We start from the raw sequence: 26,715 nt of genomic DNA on the forward strand, positions 1-26,715 counted from the left end.
TTTTTAAATTGCTTTAAAATACAGCATTATCTGACAAACGTGTCTTCATTTCAAGTGTACAGCAAATAAATACACCTTAAAAACTTTGCTATTTTCCTGTCCAGCCATGTTCTTTCTGCTGGAATTGATTAGATTTGGGTACTTATAGTAAAGCACCCACATCTGAGAAGGTACTTCCATATAGGGAAAGGTTTAAGATTCACCCCTTGCATTTCTTATAAGGTAAAGGACCCAGAAATTTCTTTGCTGTCCTGACAGCAACTGGCTCAATGCCAAGATAAAAACACTGATAGGTCTTTTTAGCTGTTCCTCAAAATGTAGCTAGATTCTGTTGGCAGCCAGCCAAACTGTCCCTCCTAAAACATTAAGTATTTAAGAAGGAGCACAAAGGTACTCAGAGCTTTTTTGGGGTGTTGTAGCAGGGTGCCAGGCTTCACTGACACCTGTGCTCTGTTTTCTCTTTGTTCTGTGCTGTTTATTATTTTTGTCATTATTAAAACCTTTTACTTTACAAAACACCTCAGAAGAGCTGTCTCAGTGTTATTTTAAGCTGTTCTGAAAGGTGCTAGACACCCTCAGAGACCTGATAAATCTTCACGTGTCTCATCCTTCTCTGTGCCAAGATTTTATCAGGTACTCAGTACCCATTCCAGGTCTCCACAGAGCTGAGGCAGGAAAAGTGGGGAGAGCAGCTCCTTGTCCAGTGGGCTCTCCCCAAAAACCCTTCCCCTCTCCATGGGCACACACAGGAGCATCACTCAGAGCAGGGAATGAGAGCAAAAAGGACACTGAATCTGGAGAAGCAATTCAAGTGTTTAGATACTTCCAGTTTAAAAGTGGATTAGTGGAATCTTTCCCTAAAGAATGCCCCCAGGGCACAGCTGTGCTGTGAAGGGAGCTCTTGCCAACACTCTGGAGGCCTTGAAGGGACTTCCAGTGCTGTTCTCCTGTGAGGAGAGTGGTCAGCTCAGCCACTGCTCCTCAGTCACTCTGTGATGTAAATTATAGGGGTGTGGTGCAGCCTCCAAAGAGAAATACAAACCACGAGGCTGTAGCTGTGTCAGAGCTCACCAATGTCTCCACCTGGAGGACTGTGTCCAGTGTGGGCCCTCAACACGTGGCAGAAGTTAACCTGGTGGAGCCAGGCCAGGGGAGGCCATGGAGATGCTCCAGGGTTGGAGCCCCTCTGCTCTGGAGCCAGGCTGGAGAGCTGGGGGTGCTCACCTGGAGAGGAGAAGGCTCCAGGGAGAGCTCAGAGTCCCTGCCAGGGCCTAAAGGGGCTCCAGGAGAGCTGGAGAGGGACTGGGGACAAGGGACAGAGGGACAGGACACAGGGAATGGCTTCCCCCTGCCAGAGGGCAGGGCTGGATGGGATATTGGGCAGGAATTGTTCCCTGGCAGGGTGGGCAGGCCCTGGCACAGGGTGCCCAGAGCAGCTGTGGCTGCCCCTGGATCCCTGGCAGTGCCCAAGGCCAGGTTTTGGAGTTTGGAGCAGCCTGGGACAGTGGGAGGTGTCCCTGTCCATGGCAGGGGTGGAAGAGGATAAGTTTAAGGTCCCTTCCTACCCAAACAATTCTGGGATTTTTTTTTTTTTGGGGAGGAAATAACTCTGCACTAAACACAAGCAGAATTCCCAGTCACAGGTGTCCCTGAAAGTGTGCCCGTGGATGGTGTGAGCTTGTCCATGAGCTGCTGGGAAGGGGGTGTTTCTCCTTCTCACAGAGTTAAAACAGTTAAAACAGTTAAAACCGGTGTATTGCCAGGAGTGTGCTTGAAAGCTCTCAGCCAGAAATGGTCCCCAGGACCGCCAGGCACTGCAGGTTCTGCCTTGGAGGGACACCCTGGGGCTTCAGAGAGTCACTGGGTGTTCCTGGGAGGTAAAACCTCACAGGGGAAATGAGCCTGAAGCCAGCATTCTACTCCAGGTATCATTTAAACTCAAGGGGATTCAGAAGCTGAGGTCTGTTACTTGGCTAAATAGCTATTGCTAATTGCTCATTAAGAATGGAGATTAATTTCTTAAGCACTGAGAGTTCATGAGCATATTTTCCCCTCTCTGAAAGCATCTGCCTGCAGCTGATCTGAAGCTAAGGTGGAGGCACTTCTTAGTGCTCCAGCATAAAAATGTTGATTATAGTTTATATTTTCTAATGTGTTGACTCACATGATTCGTATCTTACCTTTTTTATTCTATGGAACACTAAATGCCTGATTTCCTGCCATTTTTTCCTGGAAAACAGGATGGAAAGAGTGAGAGAGCTCTTGCTCTCCCAAAAGCTCTACTTTAGTCCAGATTATCTCCCCAAATGCTTTTCAGTGAAAGCAAAATCTCCCTGTGCTCAGCTGTGAAGCCTTATTGCTGTAGAAATCCTTACCAAAGGATGAAGAGGGGTTCCATTAAGCACTTCATCCCAACACCCTCTGAATGAGGGATGATCTAGAATTCCAACAAAACTTGGGGTGGCATCTTGAGGGACATTTCTGTCTTGTATTCCAGATGTTGCTTTACATGCTCCCTGTTTCTCACCTTTGCATAATCCTATAAAAGATGAGAAAAGGATATATTTGGTTTTTTCTGTGTTGCTGTTACCCAAGCTAAATGAAGAATATTAACTTCCCGATTTGGGCCTGATTTGACTTTTGATAGTCACGCTGTGCACTTCAAACTCCCTTGGCAATTCCAAAGGATCCTTCTTTCTCTCACTGACTCCTGCATGTTGCTGCTGTGTGTAGTAAACCTTCGCTGTCTCTCTCCCCTGAGGAGCTGGAAATGATTCCTGTCAGACGAGTACTTAGCAAATCCATTTGTAAAGTGAGTTTGGAAAACTTGGGAATGTGTCGGGGGGGTTCCACATCGATGGAAGATTATTCATTCAGTGTGAATTTAGTTACACACTTTCAAGGCAGTATAGATTTCCCTCCCGAAAATAACCCATAAAATTTTCTAGGCAGGGGGGAGGGAACCCACCTAAATCGGTGCCATTTCTTTTTCATGTATTCATAGAAATATGGATTACAGAATGAATTATCATAATTTTCTCACAGCATGCCATTTCTTGAGTGATGTTAATACCTTGATGATTGATAGTCAATGTAGAGGGAAGAACATTAATAGTAAATTCAAGCGTTTTATTTCCCTGTCTATACATTTTTATTGTATTTTGCCAGAAACACGCGTTGCTATAGCCCTGCTGCTTTTGAATGATATCACACTAAACTGCATGTCCTGAATATTTTTTTTTTCTGAATAAATGAGCTAAGTAATTTATAAACATAAATATACTATATTTATGGCCTAATAAAATTTGATATATTGGGTTTAGGTTATAATACAACATTTTATGAGTAATCATATAGGTAGGTGCATACGTTGTATTTTGAGATGGCAGTAATTTACTGCAATACCCATTGGTATAGACAGCTTTAAAATGTGCTAAGTTACTGCCTTGGACCTTCAGTCTTAAAAACCCTAGCATCCTAGGTGAATAAAAGATGGCTCTTAATAATTCCTGGGTTTCATGTTCGCAGGCTAAGTCCTTTTTTTTCATTCTCTCTGTCTCTTTTACAAACTTCACTTCTTCAGTCCATTTTCTGCTGCTTGTATGTCTTCCCTATGAGTGTGATGTGTGAAAAATAAACCAGCAGCGACAGGTTTCTATTTAAAACTGATATTGCTCCTTTAGCACTCAAGTCCCGAGCACAGGAAGGACATGGGTGGACCTGTTGGAGCAGTTCAAGAGGATCAAAGGGACAGAGCAGCTCTGCTCTGAGGAAATGCTGGGAAAATTTGGATTGTTCAGCCTGGACAAGAGAAGCTTTGGGGTGACCTAATTGTGCCCTTCCAGTGCCAGAAGGGATTGGGAAAGGTGAGGGGGATTGGGCTCCTCTCTAAGGGAGCACAGGACAGGACAAGGGGAAGGACCCCCAAGCTGTGCCAGGGCAGGCTCAGCTTGGGCAGCAGCAGGAATTTGTGCATGGAAAGGGAGCTCAGGCCTTGGCAGGGGCTGCCCAGGGAGGGTTGGAGTGCCCATGGCTGGAGGTGTCCAAGGAAGGGCTGGAGGTGGCACTGAGTGCTCTGGGCTGGGGACAAGGTGGGCATCGGGCACAGCTGGGACTGCCTGGGCTGGGAGGGATTTTCCAGCCTCAGGGATTCTGTGAGAGAGCCTACAAGGATGATGGAGAGGGATCTTGGACAGGGCAGGGAGTGACAGCACAGGGGGGAGTGGATTCAAATGGAGAGCAGGTTTAGATTGCACATTTGGAATAATTTATTCCCTGTGAGGGAGGGTAGGGAGGCCCTGGCACAGGGTGCCCAGAGAAGGTGAGGCTGCCCCAGCTCTGGAAGTTTCCAAGGCCAGGTTGGACAGGCTTGGAGCAACCTGGGATAGTGGAAGGGGGTGGAACAAGATGAGCTTTAAGGTCCTTTCAAACCCAAGTCATTCTGTGATTCTATTACTCTTCATTTGCCAGTGTGACATGAGATCTGCAAGAGTTGATCTAAAACTTGCACACCTTAATGTAACCAATTAAGTTACTGCCTGAATGATGTAGACACTTGAACTTGATTTTTCAAGAAGGCATTTGCTATTTCAGTGCTTTACCAGGGAAAGATGGAAGTGACACTCCAGGGCTGGGGATGGTACTCGTGTTGTTTAAGAAAACTGTGCTGTTTTCTGTTGCTGTCTCTCCAGGTGTCCAGCTGCAGGGCAGAGATGTGACTGCACAGCTCAGCATGCACCCCAATTCTTGTTTAAATTAAACTACTGGCATTTAGTATTTCTAGGCCATAGAGTTCCCCACACTACCTTTCCCTGCCTAGATAAGTACAACTGGCAGCATGTCTGAATGTCCAAAAAGATGCTCTGAATTAACTTCTTTAAAGCCATTGCTCAATATTGGGTTAATTATTGTGCTGGCTAATTAGGAAACACAGACTTCGTTCAGAACATAGCTTCATTTATTTAGGGAAAAGGGAAAATTTCCCCAAATTTTCCCCTTAATGGAAGTTTCCACACTAAAGGTGTACTAAAGGTGTACTAAAGTGGTGCCAGACCCCAGAATAGCTGGAAGACTGTGAAACTGGAAATAAAAAGTGATCACAGGATGCACTGGATTAATGAAAACAGAAGAGCTGTTGGAATCCTGTCTGGAATAAGCCAAAGCAGTGTAAGGTAAGTTCAGGACTGGTACGTGCTGATGTTGTGATGATGACAGCATTCAATCAGGATATTTTGCCTCTTAGGGCAGCTATGAGGGCGTCAGAATTCAGGGGTCATTTTTATTTTTAACAGGATTTTCTCTTTCTCTCTGCACAGCCCTAAAATTGGGGACTGCTCCTTCATCCCTTCTGCGCTGAGTATAATCTGCAGCTGACAGATCATAAAGAACCCAGGGCATGAAGACACACACAGAAGAATTTGATCACTGAAATGCTCAGCACGAGCAGGGAAATCCCATCCTCAGGGGTTCCTCGTGTGCCTGGATCAGCCCTGGCCGTGCCCTGAGCTGTGCTGACCCCCAGCAGCTGAGCCAAGGCCTCCAGTGTCGTTTTTGGATGGAATGCTGTGGAGTTCAGGAGGTGTGAAGGTTAATTCCAGCTTCTCTCAGCCCAGTGGCAGTCTGGAGAAGGGAAAGGGGTGTTTGGGATTATGAGGGCTAAAATTAACCTCTCCCCCTGCAGAACAAGGGCATAGCTTGCTCCCCTACCAGTCAGAAAAGTGGGCACAATTTGGAGAACAGCTGCAAGGAAGAAAACGAACAGCTCTAGTGGAAGAGATTTCTGTTTGGGCGATGAACAAAGAGGAATTATTATTAAGTGGCTGAATTTCTTACAGATTGGGTTCAGCAGGTAAATTCCTTTGCTAATTTTCAACCCTGCTTTACCCACTGGGCTTCAGAGGTAATTGATAAAGGTGTTTGGCTCCAGATACTCACTCGGTCCAGGGAGTTGCACTTGATGTATTTGCATCTCATCACTCAGTTGCCATTCTTCATTAGGCGAGCAAAATTTTATTTTGCCCTACACAGAGAGGCCTCAGTAGAAAAATATCCTTGAGGTATGTTTGCTTTCAGTCTGAGCAGAATGCAAATGGGTGTTAGAAGCTTTATTTGGTCAAATGTGGAGAATTAAGCAGAGCAGTGGAAGGTGGCCTGGTGTCCTGGGAAGTGCTGACTCCTGTCCAGCATTTATTTTAACAAGCTATTCCAAAAGGCTCAGACTCAAACAAGGGTACCTGTGCCAGGCAGCAGCTCAGGTGTGCCAGAAACTGTTGGATCCATTGATACTTGATCCACATCAGCTTCTCTGAGGATGAGAGCGAGGTTTTGGTGTTCACTGGGCCAAGCTGGGATGGACAGTTTTCAAATGGGATAAAAAGGACCTGACAATTAGAACATACACACTGCCCAAGTCTGTTTCTTTTCTGTCTCTGTGGGTTTTGGAACACTGCTGATTATTGTACTCCTTCTTATATATTTTTTTAAATTCAGATTTTTCTATATATGCTTTTAGTGGATAATAATGCTTCTATTGATTTACCACACTCAATAAACTAGATTTTGATAAATATATATACACTATACCTTGTAAAGCATGGTACTACCTTCATTTTCTGTGCCTAATTCCACTGAAATTTACGACTATGTTGCTAAAAGTTGACAGGGTTTGCTCTTCCTAATAAAACGTCCCATTTCTGAATAGAAAAGAACTTCACATTACTGCACAGAGTGAAACATAGCGAGTCCTGCAAAGCATTTGATGTTCTAGAGACAGAGCTGCCAAGCTGGGATGAGAGCAGGAAATAAACCAATGTTAAATGGCTGTAACGTGAGTTAAATGCTCCAAACAGAGGAGCTGTGTCTGTGATCTCTGCAGCCCCAGCAGGCTACAGGGATGTTGTACAGACATTTCCAGTGTGCAGAGCACAACTAGGGTTCTGAGTGATTAAAATAACTGAAATAATAAACCCAAGACTAGCTGATGAGTGAAAGCAATAAACACAATTTCAGGCATCGCAGGCTGAAAAGAATCTGTTCTGACTCTTGAAACAAAACAGAATTTTAGCTGTACAACCAGATTTATTGGCTACAACACCAGCCTTTAATGAACCTTAACAAAACAGTCAATTAACAAAGAGCTTACTAGTGCAGTAGAGCACTTTTGATGATAACATGTTTCTCTAAATTTTGAATCCCTATGGTGTTTTGGGTTTTTTAAATTGACTTTTCAGTTTGTTTTTCTGATTTTCAGTGATTCTTCCCAATTACCCAGCTTCCAGGCCTCATCACACACCCTGGTTAATTTTGGGCTGGTGCTGCACTCATCATTTAGCATTGCAGTCAGGGATATTCCATTGGCACAATGTAAATGTTCTGCTTAACTTTAAAAATAAATAGAGTAGAGTGCTTTACCCATGAAGTATAATAGCATGGAGGGGTGGGGGGGAGTTTCTGCTTTTATATTCCAGTTCAGGTACTTCTCATTTTGGGCTCAAATTATCAAAATTTGGGGATTGTGGTTACATCAAATCAACATTTGCCCAAATTAACACAGTCTCGGGCAGTTTGCTGGCTCAGATGCCTTGAAGAGTGATGCATAAAGCCCTGCTCTGGGTAATTTGTCCATTCTCCACCTGCTGCTTGGGGGTATGGGGATTATTTAATCCTGGAGCCTGCAGGAGTGCGTCCTCACGTTCTCAGTTTTGTTCTGAGCTTATATGACTCCATTCCTGTGGAAACCTAACCTGAGCAAAATAACTGGCCAACTTCTTTTCAGGAATGATTTTCAGCTGTGAGATAGATCTTTGGGCTAATTTTGTTGTATAAAATGTTGTTCTCTTACACCACTTTCACATGAATTGCTTCCAGCCATCTCTTGCTATGAGAATGGCATCTTGTAATGACTCATTCTGTTTTCATGTCATTCATTAGCTTTTGTACCGTTGTTTTCCCCGTATTTGCCTCTTCTTGTAGCTAAATATTTCCAGCCTGCCATTCTTCCTTCGTTGTATCTGTGACAAGTTTAACTGCTGTATCATTGCCTTCTCTTTCTTTAATGGGGAGTGACCAGAAATTATGACAATTACACCACCTTGCTGAGTTTAATCAGTCATGTAATGCCTTACTAAGGCTAAAATCCGAGTTATTCAGTCTGATTTCATTGCAAATGTGAAAAAGAGCTCCCATCCCCACCAACACTTTCATGTCTAGAAGTAGATGATGCATATAGGTAGATAAGAGAGGACAACTTGCACTGCATTTTTAGGCTGCTAAGCCCTGTAAGGCACAGAAGGCCCCGTGGGCTGTGTAAATATTTTTCTCCCTGTGCTAAACAGGCAGATTTTCCAGCTAATTTGTCTGTAAAAGAAGTGCATGGGAACAGCTGTTCCCTAACAAAACCTGCCAGTCCAAACTTACCTGAGACAGGATGAGGTAATGATTCAAACTGAGTTTGTCCAAACACTTCACTGCATTGGCAAGGCACTAACACTTGAGTTAGTCAAGATTTGCTCAATTCTTTTGGTCAGTCCAGCTTTGTAACCCATCAATACCTCATATAAGTCTTCAGAGGTCAATCTCATGGCATAGAAAATCCATCTTCTGCTGCAAATACCTAAGTGACACAAATACACATGCCAGTCCTGTAGGCTTTAGGGACAATGACAATGAGTTAGTTTAAGAAGATTATTGAATAAAGGTCCTTCAGGGACATAGTTGTCAATGGTAGTGATAAAAGATTCTTCGGGCAGTAAAAACTAGTTTCAAAACTTAATTCATTGTTTAAATTGTTGTATCCACCTAAAATCCCATCTGCGTTTCTCCTGATTAAGAAAAATAAATGGCCTTTTTAGATTTTTGGTTTGGGCTCTTATCTCTGTGGCTCCCACATAAATCAAGTGTAACTTCAGTGAGACTTGCTTGTTCAGTACTGCTACAAACACACATTAGCACCAAACTGGCCATCAGTCTCCAGTGGGAAGGTGCCATGGGTTGTGTTTGCAGTGTCTGTGTCAAGGGTGGTCAGCATTCAATAGCTGGGATGTAATCACGGATGGCACTCAGGGAGTGAGGTTAAAGAATGGCTGGAGTGGACTGGAGCAGCTGGTGTATTCAGGAGGGATGTGATAAGCACCAACAGCTGCTCTTCTCCCTCAGGCTATGGGAAGAAGTCCCCAGAAGAGCAACACTCACCATTTGGATCATTAAATGTTACACTTTGCTCAGAGTAAAGGTTATTAACTGTACGGGGCTGGCAGGAACCCATTTGCAATAATTGCATTCTGGTTCCTCTGTTGCCTGTGCCAGTGGCTAAGGCAGTGTCCCCTTCCTGTCCTCAGCAGCCACCTCGAAGCTGTTGTGTGACATTTACAGCTGCTGGCAAAGTGGCTTTGATGAGGTCTTTAGTGGGATATTTTTGGAAACCATTTTGACTTTAGTGGGATGCCCATTTCTCTATCTCAAAGACTTGTCCTGTATCTGTTAGTCCTTTTATAACTCTGTGTTTCACATCTGGAAGAGACACTTCTCTGGCTTTCACCCCTTTGTTAGATCAGAAGTTCCAGTGGAGTTAAAGCTTGACTTTATTCCAAGTTGTGCTCTCTGCCTCGCTGGGGATGAGGGCTCTGTGCTGGATGGTGCCAGATGTGCCCTCCACAACGCCCTCCCAGAGACTCTGGGATTTCTTCTCCCAGCTCAGGGATTCCTCAGCCTGAATCCTGTCTGGCACACGGAGGATCTGACATTGCTTCAGGTTTCCCCAGCAGCAGGCACTGCACCCCGTGCTGGAGTGTTCCTGGGGAATAAGGGAATGCAGATTGCTGCCATCCTGACACTGCAGTGGGATGTTATGAACAGTTCCTTAACTTGGGACTGAACACAGATGGCTTCACGTGGAACTGGGCAAGAGTGGGTCAATCCTTTTTGGTTCTACTTCAACACAGAAATACAAAGGCCGCAAACCAATGTGATTTCCTTTGTAGCTTCATACTGACACATCAAAATAGCAAGAAATTGAGAACAAGGTGCCCAGAGCAGCTGTGGCTGCCCCTGGACCCCTAGAAATGTCCAAGGCCAGGTTGGATGGGGCCTGGAGCAGCCTGGGACAGTGGAAGGTGTCCCTGCCCATGGCAGGGGTGGCACTGGATGGGCTTTAAGGTCTCTTCCAACCCAAACCATTCTGGCATTCTATGATTTCACTGTATTTTTGGGGAAACCCTGGCCATGATTTGGTGCTATGGTACAGTAGTAATGGTTTATTTTTAGGGAACCTTTTTCTAATTTCCTTCACTAGCACATAAGGGCAGCCTTGCCCACCTGGAGGATGTGATTTTGAACCATTCATGTATTTTAATTCTGGGAGGAGAGGATATCCTGCTTCCTCGAACCCCTTCCCACACATGCCAGGACAGCCCTGTCTAATGAACTGAGACTGCTGTGGTTTCCCTGGAGCTTTACAGCAGTGAGGATGCACCTGCTTGCATCTTCTTACCAAAGATAATTGTTGCCTTCCAGTACCTGAAGAAAGATGGAGAGAGACTCTTTGCAAGGGTCTGGAGTGCCAGGAAAAGGGGCAATGGCTTCCCAATGCCAGAGGGCAGGATTAGATGGGCTACTGAGGAGGAATTGTTCCCTGGCAGGGTGGGCAGGCCCTGGCACAGGGTGCCCAGAGCAGCTGTGGCTGCCCCTGGATCCCTGGCAGTGCCCAAGGCCAGGCTGGACTTTGGGGCTTGGAGCAGCCTGGGACAGTGGAAGGTGTCCCTGCCCACGGCAGGGGGTGTTGGGACCCTTCCAGCCTGAACCTTTCTATGATTCTGTGATTATAATGAGCTAAATTCTCTCTTTCCAGTTTGTATAGGACTTTTGTGATTATGAGAAGCAATGATATCTTGCTTACACTGAAGTACGTTCTCATTGGGTGAGTGAAAATACATGTTTTAAATTTGCATTCATTATTATTCGCGTGTCACAACTCCGAGAACTTGTGCTGCATTTAAAGATGGAGGAAACATGAACATGGATTCCTTCCTCAACCTCAAACTACCTCCCTTTGGGTTTGCTAACAGAGAAATCAAAAGAAATACGAAATCACAGAAATACAGAATGATTTTGGTTAAAAAGGGGCCTTAAAAATCATCTAATTTCAACCCCCTGCCATGTGCAGGGAAATTGTTACCTCAGTAATGGAACATGAGAGTTTCTAGACATGTTCTAAGATGCTAAATGCAAATTTCAAAATATTAAATAAACAAAAGTTAATATTTTCCCATGTTCTTTGTTTTATTTGCAAGCAGTTAATTTGAAAAGCTATTCAAATGTGTTTATAAACCACAGACACAGAAGAGTTCCCAACTGAGTGAAATGATGCAAGGACAAAACTTTTATTGACTTTGGAGAACACAGAGACATTTGAATGGTTGCTATTGTGCTCACCCTTCATTTGTGTTTTAGCTTTGTAATTTAGTTACTGGTGAGGTGTAATCACTCTTGATGGATGTGTTCACAACTAAGTTGTAACAAAAGCTGCTGAGTGTGTTCTGGGAGCTGCTATTTATCCTTAGCTGTTATTAGCTGTAATACCAGTCAGAGATGTTCAGCTCCTCAGGCTTTTCTGTAGGAACAGAACTCTTATTAGTGTCAACTCTCCAAAAAGTCCACCTGATTCTGACAGCTGTTTCCTGTGGGAGAAGGGAGTGCAGGTGACCTCACCCCTGATTAGTGACAGCTGTGTTAATTAACAGTACAGCCTCACCCTGATGAGTCACAGCTGTATCCAATAAGGATGAGTGAGGGGAAAGAGGGGTTTGGCTGCTGAGGGGAGGATAACCATGGAGGAGGAACCTTGAGGAGTATGAAGGAGAGAATCATGAAGCAGGATCCTGGGGAGACAGAATCACTGCTGTGAGGTCAGTCTGGGGCTGTAGTTAGAGCCTGTTGGAACCTGCAGTCACAGTCTAGCTGGGTAAAAGCTGCAGTCACAGTCTGCACACTGATCCCTGCAGTCACTGATCCCTGCAGTCACAGCCTGCACACTGATCCCTGCACACTGATCCCTGCAGCTCTCTCCTCTTCACAGTGGTTTTCTTGTATTATGAGTTGGTTCAGCTGTAGTGTCAGGCACTCAAAAGTTATGAAAAGCCAGCCATGGTGTTACCTTTTAATTCAGCATCTCTGGGCACTGGGCAGAGACCTCAAATCCTGTGTCCAGTTCTGTCCCTCCTGGCCAGAGAGCCCTGGAGGGGCTGGAGCGTGTCCAGGGCAGGGAAGGGAGCTGGGGAAGGGGCTGGAGCCCCAGGAGAGGCTGAGGGAGCTGGGAAAGGGCTGAGCCTGGAGAAAAGGAGGCTCAGGGGGGACCTTGTGGCTCTGCACAGCTCCTGACAGGAGGGGACAGCCAGGGGGGGTCGGGCTGTGCTCCCAGGGAACAGGGACAGGACAAGGGCAAACGGCCTCAGGCTGGGCCAGGGGAGGCTCAGCTTGGATATTATGGAAAATTCCTTCAACAAAGGGATGGCCAGGCACTGGAAAGGCTCCCTGGGGAAGTAGTGGAGTCACCACACCTGGAATGCTCAAAAAATAAGTAGAAATGGGCTTGGGTTGGTGATCTTGGAGGGCTTTTCTAACCTCACTGGTTCTGAGATTGGGGTACCACCTTTAACTGCAGCTCTGAGCTCTCTGCCAGCTTTCTCATGTGCCTGGGGTAAGTGCACCTGAGTGTGTGTCAGGAAGGTTCCCAGCTGGTGTGTGGAATTCCCAAGGTGCCTGGAGAAGAGAACACCACAGAGGATTGGTGAAAGGGAAAGGCTGACCTGTGCTGGGGGCAGGTGAAGGAGGAGAATTCTCCTCTTCCCTGTTTGTGCTGCAGGCTCTGTGTGTGTTGCTGAGCAAGCCCCTTCTGCCAAAACAGCTTTTGTGGCCTTTCACTGTCTCATCTCCTGCACCCTCAGGCTTAATGTGGAGGAGTGCTGAGTGCCCAGAGCCACAAATGAAATCGATGGGCAGTGTGGTCACTCAGCATTCCTCAAATTAACGAGGAGTGGGATGGATATCTGGACATGGGGACAGCAGCAGGTTGTGCGTGCCAGCCTTTCATCTGTGAATGATTTGCAGCATGGCTGGTTTGGATTGTTTGTGTCTCTGTCGTGAACACAACTGGCAGTAAATGCAAATTAATTAATGTGTGTGAGATGCTCCTGGCTATAATTTCCTGCAATAACACGTGGAATTAATCTTTTCCATGTGCAGCAGATTGTGGGTGGTATTGAGGTATGGATCTATAGTGCACACAGTGTACATGTCACACTCATAGAGGTACAGATGGCCTGAGATGGACCAGCACATGAAGGAGCAGCACCTGCTTCCACTGGAATCAATAAAATTTCCATCCAGTTCAATACTCACAGGAGGTGACAGATTAGGAGAACTTAATTTGGGGCTTTGGGGAATGATATTCACAACTTTAATTGTATTCATATAAAATGCACATTGATCCTTGAACAAATTCTCAGTACAGCTGGCCATGGAAAAAGAAAAATCAGAACTTCGCAAATGCCTCTGCACATTCTTCCTGTGATTAACTGTTCTTTAAAAGAGAAGAGAAGGTAGGGATGTAATAGAAGTTATCGCCCTGTTTGCAATTATTCTGAGTAGTAAAACAGATTAAGTAGAGGCTTAAGGCATGAGCTTAGTGAATGTAGCCATACCTAAGCAAACAGTGGCAATTCTGCTCTTTCACTCTGAATTTTAAGATTAGGTAAATGGCAGAGTCATTTAAATTATGTGTAAATATTTGATCAATGGAGTCTTGACACTTGTGCTTGTAATTCCTACTCTCTTATTAAAATAATCCACCAAATTTTGAAGGAGGAATTAAATTTTTCTCTAATTAAAAGCATCACTTTTCAAATATGTTTGTGCACTGTGACAAAAGCTACTGAATTCTGCATTAGCACAGGAGCTCCTGAGCTCTCAGGTCTGTTGGTCTCCTGCATAAGCGAACAAGATTCTCTGCTAGAATCTCTGTGACTCATCTAATGGTGCTGGGGAGAATTACCTGGTCAGGGCAACACTTCGGGTGCTGAGCAGCATTGCCCTCATGCTTAACCTCCTTCTGCTTCCTTTCCTTCCTCTAGGAGTTAATTTGAATGTTTAAGAAGCATGAGGGAAGGGAAGTAGGAGAAGAGAGGTTTTCATTCACCTGTGTGCTTGCAAATGATGCTGAGGCATGAGCTGTGAGCTGATTTGCAGAGTGCACATTGCCATTCCAATATTTACAGTGCACCTGTAAAGCACCTGGGTGCCACAGGGGTTAAAATCCCTGCTCTCATCACTTTTGTATGGGAGAGAAACACAAGGAGGCTCCATCTGAATCAAAATGACTTTTGCTTTTGCCTTCCGAGAAGGTGAGGGAAGAACTTTCAACCTCAGGCTCAGCTGGGGGATTTAATCTGGATTTACTCTGGTGGAATTGAGGAGAAGGGGTCACCAGGTGGCTGAGCAAGTATAAGAACAACTGGCAGCTGAAGGGGATGGTCCTGCACCACCTGCAAGGTCTGCTCACCCCAGACCTGCTCAGCAGTGCCTTTGCTGCTTCTCTGACTCCTCAGTGATCCCCCTTGGCTTGTTAAAGATGAAGGAAATGCTGCCTTTTGCTGCCAGGTGGGTTTTCTGCTCATTTAGTGAGTTGAACTGGGTCAAGCAAGGTTGCTACAAGGTTAAGAGGAACTTGGAGAACTTTTGGTGGCAGGGCAGCCAACTGGGCAGAACTCATTTTCTGAGCCCTGCTGGGGTCATCATGTGAGCAGCTGTGGTGGGAACAGCAGCAGCAATGGGCTTGGGATTTGGGATCTCCAGGCAACCTCAGTCTTCTTGAGGTTTCATAGTAAAATAATTGTTCTTTGCGTCTTGTTCTTAGTGGAGGAGTTTGGCCTGTGCTACTGCATTGATCTGGGCTTAAGTTTATAACCTTTGGGGACAGAGGTAGGGGAAGTTTTAGTCTATGTGCAGTGTTATTCATAAATGTTGAAGTAAAAAATGAATAATGGCCAAGTCCCCGACTCCACAGGCTGCTGATCCTGCCTATTTCAGATTTTTGTTCGGATAGTTCGCAAAAAATCTCCCATTAAGCTGCAAAGCTCACCTATTCAGGAAGTGCTTACGCTTAAAGCAAATTAACAAGGAAGCTTGTGGGCCTCTATTGAAGTACACGAGGCTCTTTACAAGTCTCTCTTGTTTGTAAAGACAAATGTGCAAGGACAACTGCTGGAAGCCCAAACACCACTCCTGCTAACGAGCTGACTGTGCCAGCACCGGGACACAGTGAAGGTATCTCCCCTTGAGCCGCCGTAATTAATATTCACTTTTACTTCACGGAAATCACCCCACACCGGTATCCCCGGGCTGATCCCGCTCTCGGACTCCGCACGGAGCCCGGCGCGCCGCAGCTCCTCTGCGTTTCAGGGAAGTTTGCGGGTTTTGGTTTTTTCCCTCCCTAGCGAGCCAAACCTCCGCAGGCGCGGGGAGCGCGGGGGTGAGGAAGAGGAGGGGATGTCGGCCGGGCCGGGGAGGGCAGGAGGAGAGCGAGAAGGCAGGAGGGAGAGCAGCGGCCGCTGCCTGCGGCTGCAGTTCGCCGTCCCTCCGAGCCGCGGCGGGGGCACACTCCGCCCGCGTTTGGCGAGCGCGGCTCCGCGCCGCTCCCGAGCGGGGCAAGGCAGAGGTAGCCGGGCCCGCGGCGGAGGTGAGGACGCGGGGCACCGGGGGTGGGATGGGATGGGATGGGGGACCCTCACCGGAGCAGTGAGGCCGCCCGAGCTGCGGGAGCCCGCGCTGAGCGGGTGCGGGCGGCAGCGCAGCCCCTCGCCCCAAGCCACTCGCCCCGGTGGCTCCCGGCCGCAGCTTGGGGCCACCTCAGTGATGCTCTCTGAGCCCTGGGGGCTGCTCCGTGGCGCAAGGGAGATGCACTCGAATTCTGGCTGCTTGGCAGCATCCTGCTCCCCTGGGATCAAACTCTGCGCTCCTTGTCTGAGATCCCGAGTGCCAGAGCTCCTCGGGACTCTGCAAATCCGGCGCGAGTCCTCCTGAAGGCTGGGCTTGGTTGTTAATTCCAAAGGGATTAGCGGGGTCCTCTGAAAATATCTGGGGAAGAACAGATTTTACTCAGCTTCCGTGCAAAAAATTTGTGGTTTCTAAGTCTACATTGACGCTTGGATCTGGGATATTGAGACACTCGAGATTTACATGGTCGCCCTCACGTGAAAGGTCAGGAGCGATTATTTTCCTTTTTAAAAGGTTTTACAGACAGGTGCTGGTGGTTTCGTTGATGGAGTTGCCCGCAGAAGTGTGAGGGAGGAGCACAGGTAAACCCAATAAAGGGTTTGAAGGCAAGAAGGGAGGGGAGTCTGGCGTAATTAAACGGGCAGATTGGCATTTTGTATTCGCTTAGCCAAGGAAGAACTCTCTTCCAGGAGAGAGCCTGTCCTGCCCCGGGCTGGAGATGAGTGGAGGGAGTAGGGTGAAGAGGTGAACATTTCCTTTTTGAAACCACCAGCGCTTTAGCTGCCGCTCACTTGTGAGGGGTCCTTCCCTTGTACCGGCCATAGACGGCTGGATGAACGCGGAGTTCGTTTTTCGGAAATGAGGGTTTGTGCTGCCGTGGGGTGACAGCCGGGGGTTTTCCCCCTCGGGGTCTCTGGTGCTGCAGCAGTGAGTGCGACTGGCCCGGGTTGGTACGGGATGCTCTCGGGGAGCAGCGGGAGCCGGCGGCGGGGCTGACCCGGCGCACACGGGCGGCCAACAGGTCCCCGCGGTGTTGATTCGCCACCTGGAACTTGGCACGCCGGATTCGGGCGGGTGGCAGCCGAGACGCTCAGCCTCCGAGGAAACAGGCCTACAGGTGGCATTTGGGGATCAGGCATCGGCAGCGAGCACAGCCTCGGCAGCGGGCGCGCTCCGGTCCGGAGTTGGGCTCAGTAAGTGCCGAGAGCGTCTTTGCCGGCGGTTCCTTCCCCGGCGCCGCGGAGCATCTCCGGCTGGGCGGGGGGCGCGGGGTGGGAGCGTAGCGCAGCCGCGGAGGGAGGGAGGGAAGGGAAGGAGCGCGCCCCGAGCCCCTGGCCCGCTCTGGCCGTGCCCATGGCCGGGGGACAAGACGGGCGGTGGGGCTGCCGGGGAGTTGGGTGCGCTATCCCGGAGGAGGACCGGCTGCCGAGGCAGGGATGCCCGGAGCCCTGGCGAGCGCTCGCTGCCTTCTTTCTCCCCCCATCTCCTCCTCCCTCCCTTTTTTTTTTTTTTTTTTTTTTCCTCCCTTTCGCCGATGCGGGAGGCGGGCGCGATCGGCGGCTCCGCAGCGCAGCAGCGCTTTCCCCGCGCCGGGAGCCGCGGCCGCGCCGGGGGGGCAGCGGCGGCCCCGCTCCCGCTCCCCCGCCCTGCGCAGGCACCGCCGCAGCCGCGCCGGCCCCGGCGGGCGGAGCGGAGCCGCCGCTGCCCGCACGGACCCCGTGGGCCTCGCTGCCACGGGGCGGCGGCCCCCGGCCCGTCCCGCTGCCCGCGGCGGCCGAAAGTTTCCCGGAGGAAAGGGGGTAAGTCGGGGGCGACGGAGGGATGCGCGGGTGTGGGTGGGGGGGATGCCGGACCTGCCCTGCCGCGGCTCCTCCTGCCTCAGCCCGGAGGCTCCCACCTTGCCGGGGCGAGGGCAGGGCTCCGGGAGAGCCTCCTCCGGCGAGGACGAACACCCATCCCTTCCTCCCCTTCCCCATCGGTCGCTGTCGCCAAGCGGAGGAGAGACGGTGACCTCAACTATCGAGGTGTCGCTTTGAGACGCAGGGTTAATTTGCGAGGGCCAGTAGTGACAGAAATGCAGCGCTCGGTCTTTAATATCTGCATATGGTAATGGGTAAAATAAAGGAACCCGTTAGTATTCCGCTCCTGTAATACTTGGCGCGGGAGAGGCTGCTGCTCCAGCTCATTTCCGAGCCGCTCTGGGGGAAGCGGAGCGGTGCTGGGTGCCTTCCCTGCTGCCTTTTCCCGAGTGCCTCAGCCCTCCGGGCTCCGGGGGAGTCCTGCGGGGGGGAGCCGGGCAGCTCCTCGGCTTGCAGCCGCAAAGCTGCGGAGAGACACCTTCCTGGGCTCGGGAGTGGGATTGGGGCAGGATCCAGCAGGGTAACCCCGGTGCCGGCTCCTGGTGGGTGAGGAGGCTCTGCTGCCCACCTTTCACACACCCCGGTGGTTTTATCCATCCCTGTGCTGGTGCGAGCCCTGCGTTTGAAGTGTTGTGCCAACTCGGGGGCTGTGCGGTGAGGTCAGCCGTGGGGGCTGGAGCCTGAGCAGTGATTTTACCCTGGGAACAGCGAGACAGAGGTGTGGGTGGTGTCACCTGGGGGCACACGCCGGGAGAGGCAGGTGCCGGCTCTCCAGCCCCTCTGCGCCTCTCGGCAGTGGCCATTAATGACGATCGGATGTTAATTCGGAGGGAGGGGGTGTGGTAGCCGGAGGGGTTTTTGGATGTGAATCAATTGACTCATTCGGGCCCCGCGGAGGTGTGGGGGGAAGCCCCTGTGGGTGCCAGGCGGGTAGCTCCCACTCCCATCATCGAAAGTTAAGGTGGAAACATTTCCGTGTCTGTTCCCACCCACCCCCCGACGGGAGGAGGTTCGTGACATATAAATTTCTCAGACTGCTCTTTGGGCTGTCTGCGTGTTAAGCAAATACGTTTCTCACTTCGACTGAGAACTTGCTCTCTGATGAGTGGAAACTGGGGAAAAAAGAGACGTTTAAAAATAAATTCAAGACTGTAGAGCTGGAGTGGCAAAGCAAATGTTCTCGAGATCCCACGTAACAAGCTGGGGATGAATGCAAACTGTTCCTGCCGTGTAACTTTTCCAAATTCAGTTCTCCCCGAAAGATGCGATCTCCTCCTGCCTCCCAGCAGAGCCCGGTCTGCACGGAGCACAGAGCGGGTGTGGGGATGCTTTTCCCAGCGCCCTGAAGGGGCACAGGGAGCCGGCACTGCCGCAGGAGCCACAGCCTCCTCACGCATAACCCGGCACCTGCAGCAGCGGCAGGGGAGCCCAGCCTGACTGAACTTTCCGGTGTGCCAAAGCTGTGTGAGATTTGAGGCAGATTACTCCCAAATCGGGGAATACTGGCTCTCCCCTCTTGCTTCAGGTGCTGTGGATGTGGCAGGCCCCCTCATGTCACCCCCTGTGACTGTGGGTGACACGTGCTTTGTTTTCAAGGGATTGACTGCACACAGGTAAAGGGACACTCAAATCAGGCTTGCTCGTGTTTTCAGTCCAAGTTTTGTGTGCAGCCTTTCACATCCTGCTTTTTCTGTTACTTCCCAATGACAACATATCTGGAAAAGTGGAAGAGTATCTAATTCCTCTGGCAAGATGGGAATGGTTGGTAGAGCAGCCTGCTAAAAGTGAGTGCTAGTTCAGAGTGCTTTTTGCAGGTGAAGATGTTCAGGCAGCTTTTTGATGCCATGGTTATCACTCATTCCTCCCCCAATGATGCATCCTGTCAGCTATCAGCTGTGTAAATGAACTTCTCAGACCTGGGCTCTGATTTTCTGTGCAGAAATGGGAGCCTGGAGCACAAAGTGTTGAGTTGCTGCTGTGTATCTGTGGTATAGATGTGTGGCATAGCTTGGTGGCTGTTTGGGACAGCTCCACTGAAGTGCTGGGTGGGCATCTGCTGCAGACTGGGGCCTTGTGCTTCAGAAGCTGCTACAGGACTGATTTGGGGATGTAGAGCTTTGCCAGGGCTGACAGAAGGGTATGGATATTACACAGGAGTTAGAACCTGGCTTGAGTTCTTTTCCCTCAGTTTACAAAATAAACTTCCATAAGTTCCTCATGTATTGCTACCGGCCCCTGGACACTCCAGGAACCACATTTTTACTTATTGGGACACATCCTTAAGTGGTCTCCCTTGTTTTTGCCTCCTTTCCTTTTTCCCATGCCTTAGCAGCCTGAAATCCATGGAGGTTCACCCCTGAACCCTGGGATTTAAGTACTTTGTTAACAGCTTCAAATGAGGGACATGGGTTGTTAAAACTCTGTTCATGGTTAGCAAGCAGGTGAAGGAAATTAAACTAGTAGCTTTTCACTTTTTCTTTCATGGGTTTAGTAAACTTCTGGTAGCAATTAGGCCTCAGAGCCTCAGTCAAAATGCTCTTAAACACAGGAAAATAATGTGAACAGTAGCTTTCTGGTTTTTTTTTTGTTTTGTTTTGTTTTTTGGTGGTTTTTTTTGGTTTTTTGGGGTTTTTTTTGTTTTGTTTTGTTTTGTTTTTACATTTGTGTCTGCATATGGGCCTCTGTCCAGCCAAGCAGCAAAATCTGAAAACAGGGAAGTAAAATCTGGTCTTAGTTCAGTTTTAACAGCATTTCTGGTATAAAACCATTGGTTTGGCAAAGAGAACCTTCTTAGCCATGAAGGTTGTTTTTGGATCCTCTTCATCCAAGCTTTGAAGTAAACTTAACAGACTTCTGGCAAAATGAAGCATTGGGTTTTTTTGTGTGTGAACCAGCTGTTTTTCTCTTGAACTCAGAGTGCACAGACTAAAACTAAAACTGTTCTGTTAGCCAATTATTATTTACTTCTTATACTTAGAACATGCAGAGGGATAACTGAAGAGTGGAAGCTCAAAATCTGGATCAAGCCGAAATGCTGCTTGAGAATTAAACCTGAATTTGCTTGTTCTGTCCTATTAAAGGTTTATGAATTCAGTGTCTGAACCACAGAAAACAGTTGTTAAAGTGGCAAGGATTATTGCTTAAAATCCTGCAATCAGAGCTTGCTGTTTTAATTAAAAATAACTAATCAACTGATTGATGAAGGGAAAAAAAAGTGCCTTGCAGGTATGTATTAATTTTGCTGCTACCAGAGGATTCTATGTGAGGCATTTGTTGATGTGAAGTCTTTTGGGGGAAGAGACACTGAGTGCCTAAAAAGCTTGTGCAAGCACAGCAGAGCAGGCTTCTGGGAGAGAGGAGATGCTCCTGCAGCTTTGCACGCTTAGGTGATTTATTACAGGAGACTTGACAATCAGTACTAACTCAGCAGAAGTGGGAAGTGGTTTGTTTTTGGCAGTTCAGGCAGTGGGTGTGACCCCCTGGCAGTGGCTTGGGGTGCTCCTGAGGATGTCAGGCTGTTCTTGGGCCACTGTGTATCTGGCTGGACTTTTATCAAGCTGTAGCTCCAAAGAAGGTAGAACAAGTAATTCTGGTGGCTGCTGACAAACCCCTGAAGGAAGAGCCAAACTCACTGAAAAGAGTGGCTGCTTTGTACATATAAATCCACTGATCTGAACACCTTACAACCCCTCCATGTGCCCAAAACACACAGCTTTGTGTGTGAGAGGGAGAAGGGCGTTCTCCCCGGGTTCACTTGGGAAGGGGCAGCCAGCAGGGAGAAGGGTGATCCACAGCTGGGGTGGGGCTGCAGCTGCCTTGCATCCCTGTGCATTCCCCTGTTGGCAGGAATTGGACCTTGGCAGTGTGATTGCCCTCAATCCTTGGTTAATCCCAGAATCCCAAAATGGTCTGGGTTGGAGGAGACCTTAAAGCCCATCCAGTCCCACCTTGTGCTGTGGACAGGGATGTCTTCCACTATCCCACATTGCTCCAAGCCCTGTCCAACCTGGCATTGGATGCTTCCAGGGATCCAGGGGCAACCACAAAATGTGAAGGAGCTACCTCAGAGGTTCCAGGGTGCAGCAAACCCCAGCACTGCTGAACTGGGACGAGCAAGGGAGCTCCTCTGCTCTGTGCCTGTGTGGGAAAGGCAGGGGAAGGTGTTAATTGTTTGTTTGTTTGGGCTGCACCGGAGGAACTTTGCTGGGAAGCTCCTGCAGGGACTGTGGAGAGCAATTAGAGGCCCAAAGAGATGAGTGGTGGACCTCAATTAGGAAGCTGCAGTGACAGCAGAGCTGTGATGAGCCAGGTGCCATCAGCTCTCCCACCCTTTGGATGAAACCCTTGCCTGAGCTGGGCTGGTTTATACTGGGAATAACCACTGGGAAATAACGCTCCAGCAGGAATTTGCATCGATGGCATCAAGATTGCAATCTTAGCCTGAAGGTGGACAGAGGAATCCTGGGCTTTCTCCCAGTTTCCCTTGGAACTTCAAACAGACCCAGCCTGCCTGTCCTGGATGTTTGCCTGAGGAAGGGCCATGGACTGCTGTCCTTCTCCATCCTGTGTTGTCTGTCATCAAACAGTGCCCTGCAACACAGAAAAAGGCACTTCTGGTTCAAATAAATTCCCTGGAATAGTGCAGCCTGAAGGGCAAGGAAAAAAGAGCAACAGAAGGAGGTTCAAAGAGAAGAGCCACAAAGGCTGCAGCTGTTTTCTGTCACTGAAATGCGCCCTTATTTTTTTTTTTTTTAATTTAGTTCATACGCTTCATTTTCTAACCTCAACAAACCATTTGAGGTATTGAGAGAAGTGAGGTAAAAAGGCAAAGCTGACTGATTAAAGCTGGTGGAAGGATTTCTGGGAGTTGTTTGGGAAAGATACAAGGAGAAAAATATTCCTGGTAAAGGATTTTGAGGAGCCATCTTAGTAAGAGTAGTGAGTCCTTTCTAAAGTAAAGATTATTGCTTAAGAACCAAAATGCTGCTCTGGTTGAAGTGATTTAATTAGTGGGGGACAAACATACAACCACTACTTTTACTAGTGCTTGTTATTAATTTGGTGGTTGGGCAGTCAGATTTGGATAAGCATTTGTGCCTAAAATAGCTTTTTTTTCTAGAAGTACACATTAGCACACATTTTTACTTAAAACCAACCCAAATAATTCTGTATTTAATGGTTTAGGACCCAGGTTGTAAGAAGGAAAGTGTAAATAGCAGTGCCTGAGGGTCTGGGAGGGCTGTGTGATAAGGGTTGGTGCTATGCTATGTCCATTTTCCAGACTTGATGTTGTAACTGGGGAACCTTCCTGCACAGCCTGGGTGTTGCATTCACTTCGTTCATGTGCTGATTGCTGTGTTTACTTCATTCACGTGGTTTCTTCTTACGTATTTTAAACAGCTAAAAATACTCCTTTGTTTCCAATTGAAATTCTGGTTCAGTGTCCAGCCATTGGAGGGTTTGAGTGAGTTTTCTTTTGGGTGAGATATACAACTGCAATCTGTTGCATTTCATGTGGTGCTTTTGACAAAAACATGGATACTAATGTCAGTGTGAAGAGTAATTTGAATGGCTGACTGCAACATTTTCAGTCTCCCCCTCTGCATCTGGAGAGGCAGTGCTCCTGTCTCAATGGGTGCTGTCTTCCACTGGGCACTTCCATGGCTGATTTTGGCAACAGGGAGAGAACTCCTGTGATCTGATGGTCTGGGCGTGCTGGGAGCTATCCCATGGGAATGCTCCCTATGGGTGTTGTCACCTCTGTGCCATCTCCTAGCACCATGTGAGTGTAACTCCAGGTTTCTCTGGTATCCATGTTATGGGAAACAGCATAATTCATGGCCAACAGTTCTGCTGAGCTATCAGGGTATTCCTTGGCCTAGCAGCCCCAGACATTGCTGGGATGACATCAGGCAGCTCTGTGCTCCCTCCTTACAGACCTTGGTGTGAACCTGGCTTCTCTGCAGGGCTGTCTCCCCTTCCCCTGCTCCCATCACAGGAGCTTTCAACCTTCAGGGATGGATTTTGCAGCACTGGGCAGGTGGTGCTTGGATTATGGGTTGGAAGTGGGCTTGGCAGGGCTGGATTTTGATCTTGGAGGTCTTTTCCAACCAGGATTCTGTGATGATGATTACTGTCATGGTTGTGGAGAAAAGGAATCTTCTTCTGGAAAGAGAAATCCATTATGGTCTTTTGGGGGTAGGAGAAAAGGCAAACATTGTTGATGTGGTTCTGATTGAGCTTTTGTTAAACTGTGTTTTTGAGTGTTTCCTCTAAACAACAAATATTTGGGTGTGGCTGCACTCCAGTTCTTTAGCACTATGGTAGATCCTTATTCCCAAGATTCTCCCCTGAACAGAACTGTGCTTCACCAAGCAAACTGAATTCATGGATTATGAACTTCTTTGGGGTTTTTCTTCCAGTTTTTACACTTGGGTAATATCCAAGCTTGAAATAACTTGGGAACTTTTGATTTCTGGTGGTGTGTTCAACAACACAGAATAACTTGTAGCTTTTTTCTTTGCTTTTGTCTGCAAACAGAGATTGCAAGTTTGAGGAAACTGTGAGGCAGCACAGTGGAAATAATTAGAATATGGTGTATTTAATTTAACTTGTTGCATCTAGAATGAGTGCAAACTAGAAATGAAACCCACACGCTAATGGAATTAGGTTGTGACACTTTAGTGCCATGTGTATGACAAGGAAAAATGAACAACTTGATGCAGAAATAGATTGCCATTGAATTTTTATTTTTTTCATTTCCTGTCAAAGAAAGGGGAGGGAGATAGATGTGTGAGCACAAGATAAATTCAAAGAAGCACTGACTGGTTTCTGAATCCATTTAGCTTATGGGGCTTCAAGTTATTTAACATTCTCAAATAGGATCTTTAAATCTCTCAAGAGCAGTCTGAACTCTGTTACTCAGATGTCCACTAGAACAAATTTGTTCATAATAATGAAATTGCTGCAGTTTTGATAGTCAAGGAGCTTTCCAGGACTCTCATTTTACTAAAGTTGCAGGACTTTTTCCTTTTTAGATGCCCAAATCAATCATAGAGCAGATGATAATTTTATTCAGCAGCCTTCCTTTACTACTTTTTCACAATTTTTTTTTTACTTTCTGAGAGCAATGTCTTTCATTGGAATAAAACTTGGAGTTTAGAAAAAAATAAATCTTTTAGCATTTAATGTGAAACAAGGTTATTTGCATAAGTCCTTGTACCTGAGGAAGATCTGGATAAATGCACCCAGTGAATTTCAGATGGTTTTGGTTTTTAAGGATGTTCAGCCTACAATAAAATAGAATTCATGACTGGTGAACCATGGGGCTTATAAAATTCACTTTGTATTTTGAAAAACTCCAGGGAATGAGATACTGTGAAAACAGTTGGAGTGCACAGGCCCCAGGAGTTCCCCAGCAGCCTCTGTGGTGTCCTTGTGCCTGGCAGCCCTCTCGGAAGCAGAGGAGGTTCAGGGGAAAGGCTCCTGGTGGATGGTGTTCCTCCCTTCTGCTGTTGCTCTGGGTTTATCCAGAGGTTTGTGTGGATGAGGGAAATTCAGCAATATGGCAGCTACAGCAGGACAGGAAAGCTGGCCTTATTGAAGAGAAAGGACAGAGGATTACTGAAATCCCTTAAAAACACTATTTTTTTGGGGGTGGGGAGGGGGTGTTACAATGATTTCCCTTAGAGTCTTTACAATATTCTTATTCTAATATCTTTGAAGGCAGATTACCAAAGGAAAAAAAAATCTTCCAACTACTAAGGGAGTCTCAAACTAAAGGGATTAATCCATCAGAAATATGGATGTTATGTCCTCTTGCCCTCCCACAATTTTCAGGATGGTGACAAGTTTATGACTTGGGCTGCCAGCCACAGAGGATGTCATTGAGGGCATGAAATTCCAAGTTCTTTCCAAGGGTATCCTTGTATAACTCCTGTGGAAGAAATGAGCAGGTTGTTTTGGTGGCACAACAGGTAACTGTGATGCCAAGGCTACTGCAAAATGAACTCATTTTTTTGAGCCATGCACATGTGATAGAAGTTGGGGCTTCTTGGATTGAAAGGGATCAGTTCAGGGAGATTATTGGACTGGTTTGAAAATAATTCTGAACTGAAGTGAGCCTGGTTTTGGTTGTGCCAGAGTTAGTCCCTGTGTGCTGAGAAGAGGTGGTGGTTTGGTGGGGATGTGTACAGCTGAAGAGAAAGTGTCATGTAGCTGGAAAATTTTTCTAATCCTCATTTTGCATTGAGTAACCTGAATGTTGCTGTAGAATTATTCTGTCTGTGTGCTTTAGAGTGAAGCAAGTCTTTAATTTGATGTTAAAACCAACAGCTACAGTTCATGGAATCCCAGAATGGTTTGGGTTGGAAGGGAGCTCAAAACCCACCCCACCCATGGACACCTTCCACTGTCCCAGGCTGCTCCAAGCCCCAAAGTCCAGCCTGGCCTTGGACACTGCCAGGGATCCAGGGGCAGCCACAGCTGCTCTGGGCACCCTGTGCCAGGGCCTGCCCACCCTGCCAGGGAACAATTCCTGCCCAATATCCCATCTAATGTAACGTCCTGCTCCTGTCTCTGTGCCCAGGTATCTCTTTCCCCATGTCAGTAACATCCTCACCTTGCTGCTGGAATACTGAAGGTGTTCTGGGAGATGTCCATGGTCCTGAAGTGGCAGAACTTTGCTCACTCAGCAGGGAGAGAGCCCCCGAGACAGGAACATCTCCCTGCCTAAGGTTCACCAAGAAATGTGTCCTCAGTAGGACTGTACAGTCTTGCATAAAACAGTTCCTTCCCAAGACAAAAACTTTGGTGGTTGGTTCACTGCAATTATCTGTGTCCCTATAACATCTGCTGGAATTCTGCTTTTTGGTATTTAGTGGGAAACCACCTTCTCTCCTGATACAGGTGAATGTGTGCACATGCTCCAGGTCTGTCTAAGCAGAGGAACATTTATTTGTAATGCAGTAGAAATGGATATTTTTTGATTAAGTGCAGTGGTAGAAAAGGCACACATAGGTTTTAATTTTAAGACTGATGTAGATTTATCTTGTCAACCAACATTTGTTTGCGGTTCTTGTACTGCTGTATA

General features: G+C 47.6%; 1 protein-coding gene across 1 annotated transcript in view; it reads left to right on the plus strand.

Annotated features, from left to right (window-relative positions):
* Window positions 1–16,875: 16,875 nt before the first annotated feature.
* The window catches only part of PCDH15 (protocadherin related 15), a 640,425-nt gene continuing 630,585 nt past the window's right edge, over window positions 16,876–26,715 (plus strand). The window contains exon 1 of the mRNA XM_063406141.1: window positions 16,876–16,958. The gene's annotated coding sequence lies outside the window, so the exon portion shown is untranslated. The remainder of the gene's footprint in view (window positions 16,959–26,715) is intronic.

This window comes from Prinia subflava, chromosome 9 (assembly GCF_021018805.1).
Source record: "Prinia subflava isolate CZ2003 ecotype Zambia chromosome 9, Cam_Psub_1.2, whole genome shotgun sequence".
Taxonomy (NCBI): Eukaryota; Metazoa; Chordata; class Aves; order Passeriformes; family Cisticolidae; genus Prinia; species Prinia subflava.